The 3,135-nt window shown below is 52.1% G+C and overlaps 1 protein-coding gene across 1 annotated transcript in view; it reads left to right on the plus strand.

The window, feature by feature from the left end:
• The window catches only part of B4GALNT3 (beta-1,4-N-acetyl-galactosaminyltransferase 3), a 63,467-nt gene that overhangs the window by 18,222 nt on the left and 42,110 nt on the right, over positions 1-3,135 (plus strand). The window lies entirely within an intron of this gene.

The following is a 3,135-nucleotide window of genomic DNA, read 5'->3' on the forward strand; positions in this document are numbered from 1 at the left end:
CCTGCCCTTCTCTTTCAGGCTTTTTCTCAGCTTTGCCTCTTCGGTTGAGCTGCTTCTGAGTTCCCTACTGAGGCAGAGCTGACCTTTTGGGGGGAAGGGGTGACCTTTTGGCTCCACTGTCTATCCCCCTGCGGGTGAGCTTGCTTCCTCCATGGGGTTGGGCTGTCTACACCCTATTACATCTGTGCGTTTCCCAATGAGCAAGAAATAAGATGTGGGAATGAGGTGTGAGGCGAATCGAACTCACTTTGGGCTGGTGGTATTGCTCCCAGTGTAGACCAGCTGGTGATTTTTTTCTGTTTTTTTTGACTCGGCGCCTCACTCTGTCGCCCAGGCTGGAGTGTAGTGGCCCGCTCACGGCCACCGCAGCCTCAACCTGCAGCTTCAACCTGCTGGCCTCAGGTAATCCTTCTGCCTCAGCTTTCCAAGTAGCTGGAACTACAGGCACACACCACCATGCCCGGCTAATTTTTGATTTATTGTAGCAATGAGGTCTTACCAGGTTGCCCACGCTGGTCGAACCCCAGGGCTCAGGTAATCCTTCCACCTCAGCCTTCCAAGTAGCTGGAACCACAGGCATGCCCCACCGTGCCTGGCTAGTTTTTGATTTATTGTAGAGACGAGGTCTTGTCAAGTTGCCCAGGCTGGTCTTGAACCCCTGGACTCAGGCAATCCTCTAGCTTCCGCTTCCCAAGTTGCTGGGATGACAGGCGTGAGCCACTGCATCCGGTCAGCAGATGATTTGACCAGATTCTAGGGACATATATCATGCTCCCTCACTGTTCACCATGAAGTGACATGTGTGTGCATGCACTCGCTATCTGTGCCTTAACACAGTGAAATAAAACTCTTAGTGTGGCTTGCTTGTAACAAGTGCTCAGTAAAGGTTAGCTGCTGTTAGTGTTGCCATTATTACAGCTACTTGGGAGCAGAAGCAATACATCTTGCTACGCACCTTGTAAAGTGCCTTTTTGGGCATTGTTAGAGGCTTGGACATTTGTTCGGCTGATTTGGAGAGAATTTTCCTATAGTGGGCCATGGCTGGTTTGTCCAGGGTTTGTCCAGGGTCTTGATGAACAGGCTTTCGGACTTTATACCTACGTGAGGATTGAGTGTGAACTTTTTGCCTGCTAAGTAAAAGTGCTCTGAAGTGTTTCAGCCCCTGGGGTGGGAGGTAAGAGGCTCAGGCTGACATCCCACTCTGCAATCTGCAACTCCTATGTCAGCCTGAGCAGTGCGGGTCTTCCTTTCTCTTTGGTATGAATCACGTCAGGGGTCAGGAGGAATAAATGCAAGTTCTAGCTCTGCAACTTCGTGACTAATCAAAAAAAATCATAGGCCGGGCGTGGTGGCTCACATCTGGAATCCTAGCACTCTGGGATTGATAAATTCATCATTTAATGGGTCGATGTTATTTGTTTTATTACAGAAGCATTCCTCCTGCCTCAACCTCCTGAGTCGCTGGGATTATAGCCCAGGAGTTTGAGGCCAGCCTGGGCAACATAGCGAGATCTCACCTCTATTAAAAAAAAAATTAGCTGGACGTGGCAGCACATACCTGCAGTCCCAGCTACTCAGGATGCTGAGACGGAAGGATCACCTGGGCCCAGGAGGTTGAGACTGTGGTGAGCTGTGACCGATCGTGCCACTGTACTCCAGCCTGGGCGACAGAATGAGACTCTGACCTACTCACCCCTGCCAAAACAAATTATAAACTGCAGTGTGTTAGGTGCTTATTATGTTCCAGGCACTCAAACTTGTCCAGGGATTATCTTACTCACCGTGTGACCTTGGTCTGATGACTTCACCTTTCTTTCTGTTTCTTCATCTCTAAAATGGAGATGACAACACCTAGCGAGGAGGTTGAGATCATGTATGTGTGAGTCTTTGAAAAAAAGCACAAAGAGATCTATGTCTGCCGCATTTTCACCGGTGAGCTGAGATGCTAATCTTCAGGCCCTCGAAGAGTCTGCAGCGCACGGAGGGAGACTGTCAGAGCCCTGACCGATGGTGCATTTGATAGGCCAGCTTTGTGAGGGCACCCAAGGTGGGGCTTTATCTGTCACCTGAGATCCGGGTGTCTGTCTCCTGGCACAAATGAGACACCTGTTGTAGGAGAAACAGGCCCTGGCAGCTGGCGCTCTGGGAGGAGGGCGCTGGCCGGGAACTGGAGGGGTCCACTGGGCAGAGGGCAAGTGACACATGTCATGGTTCAGTCCGCACATTCTTTAGCTCCAAGTTGCCCAGGGGGGCCTAAGGACAGGGGGATTCTTGCTAAACTGGCCTGGCTGGATTCTCACGAAGGCAAGGGTGGCAGATGAGGAGTGAGGAACTTGATCAGATATCTTAGGGTGATCCCATATCAAGGGTGGGCGTGGAGGTGGGGGTTCTGTGTAACTGACTTGGCGGGATTCTTGCTAAAAACAGAGCGAGGTAGGCCCAGGACAGGCCCCGGGATGAGGCTCGTTGAAAAAAGAGCTCAAACCGGGCTCGGTGGCCCAGCCTGTAATCTCGCGCCTTTGGGAGGCTGAGGTGAGTGGATTTTGCCTGAGCCTGCGGGTCCGAGACCCGCCTGGGCAGGGAGACTTCATCTCTACAATAAATCAAAAAATCAGCCGGGCGTGGTGACGCGCGCCTGTAGTTCCGGCTACTCGGAAGGCTGAGGCGGAAGGATCGCCGGAGCCCAGCAGGTCGAGGCTGCGGTGGCCGGGAGCGGCCGCTGCACTCCAGTCTGGGCGGCAGAGTGAGACTCCAGCTCAAAACAAAAAAAAAAAAGAAAAAGAAAAGAGAGCTCAGAAGAGCCTTCTGCACTGTGGTCAGGGGGAGAGTCTCTGTCGCTTCTCAGTAGATGCCGGGACAAGGGGTACCAAAGGCCCACGGACATAGTTCGAGGCTGAGGTGGAAGGCTGAGGTGGAGGGGTAACTTGTCTCCCCTTCATTGTGACTTTCAACAGAGAATTAGGCCGGAGCTGAAAACCAGTGTATGAGGAAGAGTGTGCCCCTGGGGCGTGCCAGGATGCCCATTGACTGGGAGATGGCCTTTCTGTGGTATTTCCTCACCACCTTCTCTAAAGCATGTGGTTTTGTTTATTTTTTTTTTTTCGAGTCAGAGTCTCGCTCTGTGGCCCAGACTGG

This window comes from Carlito syrichta, unplaced genomic scaffold (assembly GCF_000164805.1).
Source record: "Carlito syrichta isolate Samal-C Ts95f unplaced genomic scaffold, Tarsius_syrichta-2.0.1 Scaffold307058, whole genome shotgun sequence".
NCBI lineage: Eukaryota > Metazoa > Chordata > Mammalia > Primates > Tarsiidae > Carlito > Carlito syrichta.